The following is a 12,068-nucleotide window of genomic DNA, read 5'->3' as shown; positions in this document are numbered from 1 at the left end:
CTTTGGGCCATTAGGGATTATTGGGGCCAGTCTTTGAGCAGGAGCGCCATTTGCGTTTTCTAGGGTGCCAACCCCCGTGGTTAGGTAGGATACATAATAGGGTCAGTTTGGGACCCCACATCGTCAGATGTTACACTTGTAGTTTTCCATTAGGGATCACCACCCGGCCCCTGGAGCATTTCTTGTTTGAGTACTGTGTTGGTTTTAAGTATTGCTCTTTTTAGTGCATATCTTATAAAGTATGATTTTATTGGTATATTTTCACTGTGAATATTGACCCTAATCCGCACCGTTACCTGCACATTTACATGAGATGTTTTATGTACTGTAGATATGAGATCACCGAAAATGATGATCAGGAGAAGACCACCACCCTGATCATGTAAGAGCAGAGATTTACTGAGCAAATGATGACATAATGATATAGATGATTCTTTACTACTGTATATTTCTGACTGCACATCTTATATACCTGATTTTTAAGAGGTTTTGGAAGAGGTTTTTTTCCTGAAGCGTTCAAAGTGGATTTTCCATAGAAATGAACTGGAATTGTTTTCCAAGAGTTTCTGGAATAATTTTTGAGGTGAATTTTGGAGAAGATCTGCTTGAAAAAAAAAACCTAAAAAAATATTTATGAGCACATACTCTCCGTGATGTAACCAATGTTTAGCTTTAGGGAGTGTTCACATTGATTTTTTTTTACTGAGTTTTTGGAACAGAAATTTCAAAATCCTCTTCAAAAATTCACAACTCCTCAAAAACTAGGAATTTCTGCTGTTTCCCCTCCAAGGACTGAGGAAAAAGACTCAGTATGAACATACTCTTAAAAAGAACCTGTCAGCAGGATTTTGCTAAATAAAATACACACATGGCCATATTGGCGCTGTGATACTGATTGAAACGATACCTGTGGTGAAGAAATCAGTTTTGTGGATTTTCCGCATAAAGGGTTTGAAGTTTGTTTTGTGCATCGGGGCAGGACTGGGAGTAGGGTCTTCGGCTCTGCCACGGCCCCTCCGCTACTCCTGTTGTCTTTATTGTCCTTTTGGTTTAGACTTTGCGCCAGTGCTGTCCTAGCCGCGGGCGTCACTTGTGCACATTGATCTCCTGCCAGTCTTCAGGGAAATGGTCCCGGTGGTGGCTCACTGGCAGATTTAGATCTCGGCTCAATGACTAGCCAAGATCTTAATCTGCGCATGTGCCACCACTGGCGCCATTTTACTGAAGACCACCGGGAGGTCAATTTTGCGCATGTGATACCACCAGCGCCATTTTCCTAAAAACTGCAAAGAGATCAATGTGCACCAGCACCACTTGTGGCTAGGACAGCACCGACGCGAAGTCTAAACCAGGAGGACGATAAAGACAACAAGAGCAGCGGAGGGGCTGTGGCAGAGCCGAAGACCCTACCCACAGTTCCATCTCACTGTCCCGCCCCGACGCACAAAGCTATGATTAGAAAAAAACTTCCACCGCTTCAAACACAAAATCCACAAAACAGATTTCTGCACCACAGGTATCGTTTTAATCAGTGTCACAGCCCCAGTATAGCCATGTGTGTACTTTACTTAGCATAAAAAAAGCAATTCTAACTTACAGTACAGACTAAAAGTTTGGACACACCTTCTCATTTAAAGATTTTTCTGTATTTTCATGTCTACGAAAATTGTACATTCACACTGAAGGCATCAAAACTATGAATTAACACATGTGGAATTATATACTTAACAAAAAAGTGTGAAACAGCTGAAAATATGTCTTATATTCTAGGTTCTTCAAAGTAGCCTCCTTTTGCTTTGATGACTGCTTTGCACACTCTTGTCATTCTCTTGATGAGAATCAAGAGGTTGTCACCGGAAATGGTCTTCCAACAATCTTGAAGGAGTTCCCAGAGATGCTTAGCACTTGTTGGCCCTTTTGCCTTCACTTTGCGGTCCAGCTCACCCCAAACCATCTCGATTGGGTTCAGGTCTGGTGACTGTGGAGGCCAGGTCATCTGGCGTAGCACCCCATCACTCTCCTTCTTGGTCAAATAGCCCTTACACAGCCTGGAGGTGTGTTTGGGGTCATTGTCCTGTTGAAAAATAAATGATGGTCCAACTAAAGGCAAACCAGATGGAATAGCATGCCGCTGCAAGACGCTGTGGTAGCCATGCTGGTTCAGTATGCCTTCAATTTTGAATAAATCCCCAACAGTGTCACCAGCAAAGCACCCCCACACCATCACATCTCCTCCTCCATGCTTCACGGTGGGAACCAGGCACGTAGAGTCCATCCGTTCACCTTTTCTGCGTCGCACAAAGACACGGTGGTTGGAACCAAAGATCTCAAATTTGGACTCATCAGACCAAAGCACAGATTTCCACTGGTCTAATGTCCATTTCTTATGTTCTTTATCCCAAACAAGTCTCTTTTGCTTGTTGCCTGTCCTTAGCAGTGGTTTCCTAGCAGCTATTTTACCATGAAGGCCTGCTGCACAAAGTCTCCTCTTAACACTTGTTGTAGAGATGTGTCTGCTGCTAGAACTCTGTGTGGCATTGATCTGGTCTCTAATCTGAGCTGCTGTTAACCTGCGATTTCTGAGGCTGGTGACTCGGATAAACTTATCCTCAGAAGCAGAGGTGACTCTTGGTCTTCATTTCCTGGGGCGGTCCTCATGTGAGCCAGTTTCTTTGAAGCGCTTGATGGTTTTTGCAACTGCACTTGGGGACACTTTCCCAATTTTTCGCACTGACTGACCTTCATTTCTTAAAGTAATGATGGCCATTGGTTTTTCTTTACTTAGCTGCTTTTTTCTTGCCATAATACAAATTCTAACAGTCTATTCAGTAGGACTATCAGCTGTGTATCCACCTGACTTCTGCACAACACAACTGATGGTCCCAACCCTATTTATAAGGCAAGAAATCCTACTTATTAAACCTGACAGGGCACACCTGTGAAGTGAAAACCATTTCCGGTGACTACCTCTTGAAGCCCATCAAGAGAATGCCAAGAGTGTGCAAAGCAGTCATCAAAGCAAAAGGTGGCTACTTTGAAGAACCTAGAATATAAGACATATTTTCAGTTGTTTCACACTTTTTTGTTAAGTATATAATTCCACATGTGTTAATTCATAGTTTTGATGCCTTCAGTGTGAATGTACAGTTTTCACAGTCATGAAAATACAGAAAAATCTTTAAATGAGAAGGTGTGTCCAAACTTTTGGTCTGTACTGTATATTGGGAATTATATTTATGGCAAACATTGTGTGGTAAGAAATGACCTGCCAATGTGATTCTCCTCATCAGTATGATTACGGCGATACCAAACTAGTAGTTTTTTCATTATTTTAGTGGTGAAAACAAAAACAGATTTTTGAAAAAAAAATAATTGGGGGGGATTGTGTCTCCATTTCCCAAAACTAATAATGTTTTCATTTTTGGGACTATAGAGCTGTGTGAGGACTTATTTTTTGCGGGGTGAGACAAAGTTTTTATCAATATAATTTATTGACAGATATGACATTTTTATTACTTGCAACATTTTTTTACAGTGTTGCTGCACACAAAAAAACACATTTTTTATCATTTTGAATTTTTTTCTGTTTATGATGTTTCCAAACGGGTTAATTATTTTTATGCTTTGACTGGACACTTATGGATGTAGCGATACCACAGATGTATATTTTTATTTTCTTTATTATTCACTGGGGGATAAAGGAGGTGATTCCAACTTTTATGCTTTTTTTATTCATTTTTTCATATTTTAACCCATTTCCGACCTGGTCAGTAATATTATGCACCAGCTCGGAAAGGCCGGTTCAGCGGGGGCTCCGGCGCTGAGCCCGCACTGAACCGGGCACATGTCAGCTGATTTGTACAGCTGACATGTGCCCGCAACAGCCACGGGTCGAATCGCGATCCACCCGCGGCTGTTAACCAGTCAAATGCCGCTGTCAATCTCTGACAGCGGCATTTAACTCGCGCTTCCGGGAAGTGCGTCTTAAGCCCCGCCCATCGGTGACCCCGTCACGTGATCGCGGGTCACCAATGGGTGGGCATGACAACCCAGGGTCTGCAGCAGACCCCTGTGGTTGTCATGTCTCAATTGCTATGAGCGCCACCTAGTGGTCGGCGCTCATAGCAAGTGAGCATTTCTGCTGCATACAAGCGATCTGCTTATCGCCTGTATGTAGTAGAAGCTATCAGACAACTGCTGCTTCTAGTCTCCTATGGAGACTATTGAAGCATGCAGAAAGTGTAAAAAAATGGTTTTATCTTGTGAATTGAATGCACTTTAACATTATTTCTTATATCTCCACTCTATATAGCAAAGAAACATCCGTCTAGCAACAGCAACCACCAGCCAATTCCACCTGGCGACCACCACCACCAGCAGCAGCCAATTCCACCTGGCGACCACCACCACCAGCAGCAGCCAATTTCACCTGGCGACTACCAGCAATAGCAAATTCCATCTGGCGACCACCACCACCAGCAGCAGCCAATTCCACCTTGCAACAACCAGCAGCACCCAATTCCACCTGGCGACCACAACCACCACCGGCAGCAGCCAATTTCACCTAGCGACCACCAGCAGCAGCCAATTCCACCTGGCGACCACCACCACCACCTGAAGTAGCTAATTCCACCTGGCAACCACCACCAGCAGCAGCCAATTCCACCTGGCGACCACCACCACCTGCAGCAGCCAATTCCACCTGGCGACCACCACCACCACCAGAAGCCAATTCCACCTGGCGACCACCACCACCGGCAGCAGCCAATTTCACCTAGCGACCACCAGCAGCAGCCAATTCCACCTGGCAACCACCACCACCACCTGAAGCAGCTAATTCCACCTGGCAACCACCACCACCACCACCAGCAGCCAATTCCACCTGGCGACCACCACCACCAGAAGCAGCCAATTCCATCTGGCACCAATTTAAGAAGGTTGTCAGACCGAAAAATAAAACTTTTAAGATAATCTGTGCTCTATTATAATTTATAACTCCCCTATAAATTTTGTGGTTTCTAACTTTCGTTCCTCCTGAATTTCACTACATTGCCTGCACCTGGTTTGTTTACATGCTGCTCTCCAGACTGGGAAACTCCCTGTGCTTTTTTCTAAACTCACAGCCAGAGCTCGCACTGCCCGGCCTAAGTGTCCAGCACTGCCCTCTGCCCATCAGACTCTGTATGACGCTCGTGAGTAGGGTCACATTGCGACCTCTGCGGTGATGTGACAAGTTATGATTTTTTTTAGTTGCTTGTTGTGGTACCTAGAGGATGTAATGTGACCCTATTCACTTTATTTCTGCTGCTATGTAATGTAGCAGGAGATTGCAATGATTTTGTGCTGCACAAACTGTGCCATGGCCAAAATCACTGTGTAAGCCATCATCAATATATAATACAGTGTACTGTAGAGCTGAATAAAAAGATCCACAGGACTCCATGGTTATCAGGTCAGGGTCATGCAAAATAATTAGGCCGGTCAGGAAATAGTGCACCCTTGTAAATGCCACATACATCCAGGATGCCGGGGTCCCAATACCAGCCGAAGACGTTTGTGGGACCTTGGTCCCACTACAATAGATCCTGTGATCGATTGGCTCGAGTCTGTAGATTATACATTTCATATACATGAGGACATCTGTGCAGTTATTGCTTTACATATAAAAAAGTAACCACATGATTAGAGATTGATACAGATACATATTTATTTATAGTGATATACGGCAAAAAATGTCAGCACTCCAGACTTGATAGTAAAAGAAACTGTGGCCTTTATTCCCCATGTACGGGCGACGTTTCGGCCCTTCTAACTGTGAGTTTATCTCAAACCATGAACATTCACAGTGCAGAAACAAGGTATATATAGGTAACACGCCATAATCAGTGATTAATATACATCAGGAAAGGATAGTGCACAAGTATACAGTGCAAGAATATCAATCTCCCCATGTGTCATTATAACAAGAATTCATTTCTATTCTGTGCCAGTTCACACGTATTCTGCATATAATACAAAAAAATACCTTAATTGCATCAATGATAATATGGTAACACTTATGTTGTAATTATATACTGCTCACACAACTGCTGATGTTAGTAGTATATAGAGATGGGCGACCCCGCGGATGTCGGCCATACAGAAGTTCAAATGGCGAGAGCCCAGTAGAGGCCTGTGGAACCTCTCGGATAGAGAACAACAGGTACGGCAGGAGACAGTCCCAGTCTCTATCGTCCTTTTCTATGGTCTTCCTCAGCATAATCTTCAGAGTTTTATTGAATCTTTCCACAAGGCCATCTGTCTGAGGATGATATACTGATGTCTTTAGTTGGGTGATTTGCAGGCCCTTACACACCTTACACATTTCCCTCATCACCTTTCTCCTAAAGGGTGTTCCTTGGTCAGTCAGGACCTCCCTTGGTAATCCTATCCGGGAAAAAAAGTGGACTAATTCGCAAGCTATACTTTTTGCCGAGGAGTTTCTCTGTGGATCCTCTTCAGGATAGTGTGTGGCATAGTCCAGGATTACCAATATATAGTGCTGCTCACGAGCAGATTTAACCAGGGGACCGACCAAGACCATGGCAATTCTCTCAAACGGCACTTCAATGATGGGCAATGGCATGAGGGGACTTCGAAAGTGAGAGGTGGGGGCTGTTAACTGGTACGTAGGACATCACCTGCAATACTTTAAGATTTCCCGGTGACATCCGGGCCAATAGAACCGCTGCATGATCCATTTCTGAGTTTTTTTCCACTCCCAAATGGCCACCCAAGACATTAAATGTGTCATGTCCAACATCCTCCATCTATAGGCTCCTGGTACCAATAACTGTTCCACAAGTTTAACCCTCATTTTCGTAACCTGGTACAATAACTCCCCACTCAACATAAAATAGGGAAATCTCGTGTCAGCCACCGGCGCAATAACATTTATGACTGTTACATTGTTCAATGCTTTCCTTAGAGTTAAGTCCCTATGTTGAGTGGACACAAAATTTTCGCTGGTCACCCCTAACTCAGGAAGTCAGTCCCAGGGGACACTACCTCCTCATCCCCCACAAGGACACAGAAGGGAAACCTGTCAGATTCTGGGTGTGGTGATACTTCTTTAGGTCCAACCGGCTTTTTATTCGAGCAACTAAGCCTTGATCTCTTCCCCCACAGATCCCAAAACAAACAAAAGTCCCGCTCTATAGTAATGGGGTGCAATAAGTCCTGGACGAAGCCTGGATGCTACATCCATTTGCTTGGAGGTCAGGGGACAACGGGCGGCTATATGACCTGGGCCGTGCCATCTCCAGCATATAATATAGCCAGCAGGGACCTTTGGCATGACCTTGGACGCCCCACCCTTTTTTGGGCCTCCGCCCCTGTTGGGAACCCCAGTATGGAGTGGGCTGCCTTCCCAAGGAACCCTCAACCCCCTGATACCTCTCGAACAATCCGATCAGTTCATCAGCGTTCCAGAGATCACCCTGGGCAACCCAAATCTGTATTGGCCTCAGAAGGGAGTGCACAAACCGGTCCATCATCACTCGCTCTACCATCTGCGCAGGGGAAGAGGATCCGGCTGCAACCATTTTTGGACCAGGTGCAGTAGGTCAAACAATTGGGAGTAAGGGGGTTTGTCACGATGATACGCCCAGCGGTGGACCTGCTGCGCCTTGACAGTCATCGTTACCCCCAAGCACGCCAAAATTTCAGTTTTTAGCTTGCCATATTCCTTGGCGTCTTGCAAATCCAAGTCACAGTAAGTCTTCTGGGGCTCCCCCGTCAAGTATGGCGCCAGCACCTCTGAGGTTGCTCTGGCGGAAGTTACCCCCTCTTGGAGACCCTTTCAAAAACAGGCAAAAAGGCCTCTGTATCATCCCCTGAGGTCATTTTCTGCAGGGCTCTGCTTACCGCCTCCCGGATGGAAAAATCATCCACTGACCTTGTCGGAGCTGTCGCCATGCCACGAATCGCCTCTGCGAGCAAATCAATTTGCTGCTGCTATTGACGGTGCTGGTCCTGTCGCTGCTGCTGCATAAGCAGTTTACTTGTCTCCAGTTGCGCCATTTGTTGCTGCTGCTCCCTGTGCTGCTGTAACAATTGCAGATGCTGCTGGTGCAGTGCCTGCTGTGCTTGCACGAGATGTTTAAGAATGTCCTCCATTTTGTCTGGTGTCACTTGCTGGCTTATGGCAAACTTCGCCCAGGACATGCAGTACGTCTTGTAGCAGTCACACGTACTGTATTTGCTGGTAACGCTGCCTGCACTTCTAACACCAATTGTGGGATTTCTATTCACTTGGGTGCGTCGGGAGGCAAAAAAAGAAGCGTTTCTGTTTAAATGTCCATGTCGGTTTATTGCTTCATAAATCATCCACAAGCAAAAGGAAAACAAACAGCCTTCAGTGCAGGCAAAATAAAGAAAACAGTCCTTTAGCCAAAGTCTCTGGTTAGCCAGTCCTGTGAGCACACAGGCTGGAGAGCATCTAGTACCCTGCCTCCGTCTTGATATCACACCGGAGGCCTTTTCCCTCCACACACAGTGTCCAATAACAATGTGTCAAATAACAGACTCCATTTTACCTTGTTAACCACACCCAGAGGTGAGGTATGTGGGTAACCAAATCCACCCATCTCTCCAGCTACCCGTAAAATCTGGGCCCGGACGCACCAAACAAACCTCTTAGCGCTATGTGCACTAGAGCAACACTTCAGGATTACATCACAGATGGCAACCATCTCGGTTATACATACCTCCCATCAACTATGTGTCCGTTAGCTTCCTTACAAGCGTTAGAAAGGTGCCTGACCGCTGTACTGAAAGTGCAGCTCATGGGGAAAAAATTGACTTTATTCATCCCAGGAACCATTGGCTTTCGGTCAATGATGCACTGCACTGGGAGCTGTCAATCAAAGTGCCAGGGCGTAATTACAGGCTGTAAGCTATGTGGGGGCTCATACTGTATATTGGGGACTATGTGAGGACTCATGCTCTATATAGGGGGTTGTGTGAGGGCTTATATTGTATGTAAGGGGCTATGTGGGGGCATAGTGTCTAGGCCTGTGAGCTGTTATCCTCATTGCAGTACGGCTGATGGTCTCTTTTTCTTGTCCTGATTGAAGGAATTGCCTGATGAACCCCTGAATTACTAAAAGAGGAGGGAAATGTGTCAGAAGAAGATGCCATTAAGCTAAGTGCACAACTGTTCAGCCATATAGGGTATATATATACTGTATACAGTATATATATATATATATATATATATATATATATACACTGCTCGAAAAAAAAGTGGAAAACACACTACAGGCTGATCCAACTTTGATGTAATGTCCTTAAAACAAGTCATAATGAGGCTCAGTATTGTGTGTGGCCTCCACGTGCCTGTATGACCTCCCTACAACGCCTGGGCATGCTACTGATGAGGTTGCGGATGGTCTCCTGTGGGATCTCCTCCCAGACCTACCTGGACTAAAGCATCCGCCAACTCCTGGACAGTCTGTGGTGCAACGTCACGTTGGTGGATGGAGCGAGACATGATGTCCCAGATGTGCTCAATCGGATTCAGGTCTGGCGAACGGGCGGGCCAGTCCATAGCTTCAATGCCTTCATCTTGCAGGAACGGCTGACACACTCCAGCCACATGAGGTCTGGCATTGTCCTGCATTAGGAGGAACCCAGGGCCAACCGCACCAGCATATGGTCTCACAAGGGGTCTGAGGATCTCATCTCGGTACCTCTGGCGAGCACATGGAGGGCTGTGCAGCCCTCTAAAGAAATGCCACCCCACACTATTACTGACCCACTGCCAAACCGGTCATGCTGAAGGAAGTTGCAGGCAGCAGATCGCTCTGCACGCGTCTCCCGACTCTGTCACGTCTGTCACATGTGCTCAGTGTGAACCTGCTTTCATCTGTGAAGAGCACAGGGCGCCAGTGGCGACTTTGCCAATCCTGGTGTTCTGTGGCAAATGCCAAGTGTCCTGCACGGTGTTGGGCTGTGAACACAACCCCCATCTGTGGACATCAGGCCCTCATACCACCCTCATAGAGTCGGTTTCTAACAGTTTGTGCAGACACATGCACATTTGTGGCCTGCTGGAGGTCATTTTGCAGGGCTCTGGCAGTGCTCCTCCTGTTCCTCCTTGCACAAAGGTGGAGGTAGCGGTCCTGCTGCTGGGTTGTTGCCCTCCTACGGCCCCCTCCACGTCTCCTGGTGTATTGGCCTGTCTCCTGGTAGCACCTCCAGCCTCTGGACACTACGCTGACAGACACAGCAAACCTTCTTGCCACAGCTCGCATTGATGTGCCATCCTGGATGAGCTGCACTACCTGAGCAACTTCTGTGGGTTGTAGAGTCCGTCTCATGCTACCATGAGTGTGAAAGCACAACCAACATTCAAAAGTGACCAAAACAACAGCCAGAAAGCATTGGTACTGAGATGTGGTCTGTGGTCCCCATCTGAAGAACCACTCTTTTATTGAGGGTGTCTTGATAATTGCCAATAATTTCCATCTATTGTCTACTCCATTTGCACAACAGCATGACAAATTGATTGTCAATCAGTGTTGCTTCCTAAGTGGACAGTTTGATTTCACAGAAGTTTGATTTACTTGGAGTTATATTCTGTTAAGTGTTCCCTTTATTTTTTTGAGCAGTGTATATATATATATATATATATATACATAGTTAGTCCATGTCCATAGAAACGTGATATGAGGTATATGGATGTTTTGTGGTTTAATTGCACTGCTAATTGACTGGCCATTTATGATCTGAAGGGTTATTGTTTGTTTGACAAGGACATCATATGTGTTTCTTTTGGACTTTGTTAGGGTTTTTCTGGCCAGATTGTTGAACAGTATTGATGATCGATCCCTCAGCCCACTAGTATCTATATTTTATATATTTATACATGTTCATTACATATTATCTGATTGAGGATGCCTGATCAGTTAGAGTATTGGTAAGGCCACATAGGGGTAGTCAACGAGGAGTGGGGGCGCCATACCGTTTCAAGTTAGTGTGCCAACCTCCACTGTCAGGAAGGGAATTGTAAAAGGTAAAACTAGTCCCTATATCCCCTCATTTCTGCTCTTTTTTTTAAATCCCTGTTTTTCTGTGCAAATGTATGTGCATTTATGTTTTTATGTAATGGGTTTTTAAAAGAAATAATGAAAGGGAGAATTTTTAAGGTGTCTTTTTTTGCTATGGTTTACATGTATAAGAGCCCCATAGGTTGATGGCTTTGTTTGTTGATTGAGGGGGCTATTTGGGGGCTCATATTGCATGTAGGGGGCTCTGTGGGGACTCATACTGTAGATAGGGTGGTGTGAGCATACTTAATTCTGCTCAATATTAAGTGATACAATTAATATAAAAAATAATTCTAATCAATATGTTAATATTAATATTGATCAGAATTACCAAAGTTAATTTCAGCATAATGGTTCGGCGTCCTCAACAGTCACGGTCTCTCATGTGGCTCCTCATGAAAATTATTCTCCCACCCCTGCTCTATTATGTATATCGCTATGTTATGTATAGTGCTGTATGTAAGAGATAAATTTGCGTGCCGCTATCTCTGCCGTTTTCCATCCACAGATCTGCACCAGAGCACCGCGTTTTACTCACATGACCTATCACATGATCTATCAAAGGGGATCATGTGGCATGTCACGTGATACATCAGGTACCTGGGGGAACCCACACCTTTTAAACTGCCTGGACCCTGGCTACTCCTAATCCACCCCTGCAGGTAATACAGTGATCACCAGTGACATTATACACAGGAGCTCTGTATATAGTATATAGTGTACAGGTAATACAGAGATCACCAGTGACTTTATACACAGGAGCCCTGTCAGGGCCGGCTCCAGGTTTTTCTGGGCCCCGGGCGAAAGAGTCTCAGTGGGCCCCTTTAACACATACCACGATTCATGATGCACAGATACCGCAGAGAAATATATATATGCAGTACAATGCAAAGATTTCACTTCTTACATTACATGAGCGATATCTATTGTAAATTCCATAATAGCTCAGAAACCAGCAAATTGCTCCACACAGTATAC

The sequence above is a fragment of the Phyllobates terribilis genome, unplaced genomic scaffold (assembly GCF_046119375.1).
Source record: "Phyllobates terribilis strain yellow unplaced genomic scaffold, ASM4611937v1 Scaffold_5__5_contigs__length_657084704, whole genome shotgun sequence".
NCBI lineage: Eukaryota > Metazoa > Chordata > Amphibia > Anura > Dendrobatidae > Phyllobates > Phyllobates terribilis.
Note: the sequence above shows the minus strand (reverse complement) of the source record.